Below are 1,180 nucleotides of genomic sequence, written 5' to 3'. Positions count from 1 at the left end.
TTGTTTTTGCTCATGTGCATGTTGTTTTCTGAACTCTACATCTAGAAATGTATTAGCTGTGTTTAATTGTGCACCTCTGTTTGCTGTGTCCCTGAATGTGTGGTGTATATGTGAAAGAGGCCAAAAAAAAAGAGCTCGTGCAGAAGAGAGTGGCCGAAGCTGCAGGCAGTGTGAGGCTCCAGGGAACCACTTGAGATTGCAGGCAGAGGGACTGATAAGGCAGCTAGCCATTCATCAGGCCAAATGAAGGCAGTAAAGTTGACTGGATGAACCCAGGCATCGCCCCAGGATGGCAGTCGGCCTCTCAGTGGAGACCTGTGACTAACACATGCGAGCAGGCGTGCATGCATGTACGTACACACACAAATAGCTGAAGAATGGGGAGAGAAAGAAGAATGAACTGGGAGGAGGTGTAGGATTCAGGACTTGGGCTCAGGAGAGGAAGAGGATAGAAGTATAATAGACCTCCAGGAGCAGAGGCCCCATCTCCTCAGAGCTACACCCAGCGACTGAGGCTCCCGTCTGGGGTACACGTGGCCCGCTCCACTCAGAAAACATCCATCAGACAGATATTACTGTAATCCAGAGGTGATACATTAGCTTGGGTGCCAGGGGGACAGTGTGTGCGAGTGATGGATACCTCTAGAGCGCCCTGCCGTTGTCAGAGAGAGCTGCTGCTGCTGCTGCTGCTGCTGCTGCTCAACTCAGCGCGGCTAACGCTTTTTGAATTTATTCCATAGTAATGCTCCTTGTATTTTATTCTTAATCACACCACCCAAAGGATGGAGACATATTTCCGCCAAAGAAAGTGCTGCAAAGTTGCACACTTATGAAAGCAATACATTATTTAAGCACTTAGGCCAGCCAAAGAGGAGAGATGAAGCTACTTTAAAGTGTTGCCCGTGTGTTTATAAGACTATATTAGTGTCTCACTGGTGCTTTGATAGAGCTTGTACCATCAATTTGCACAAAGACTCTATCTTTGCTTACACAAATCCCACCTCGGGGTTATTATGAATCTGATTTATTTGCTCCGCTTATGTTTATTATTGTGTTTTATGGTTTATATTCTGTGTTAAACGCCATCAATAGGACTGCAGAGCATGTGTGTCTCATCCTGCAAGGGATGAAAATGGTTTATGGAGCTTTGAGTGCCAATAAACAGGCAGCCACAGCCTTT

Source organism: Thunnus albacares, chromosome 14 (assembly GCF_914725855.1).
Source record: "Thunnus albacares chromosome 14, fThuAlb1.1, whole genome shotgun sequence".
NCBI classification, from domain to species: domain Eukaryota; kingdom Metazoa; phylum Chordata; class Actinopteri; order Scombriformes; family Scombridae; genus Thunnus; species Thunnus albacares.
The sequence above is the reverse complement of the archived record's forward strand: the minus strand, read 5'-3'. Positions refer to the sequence as shown.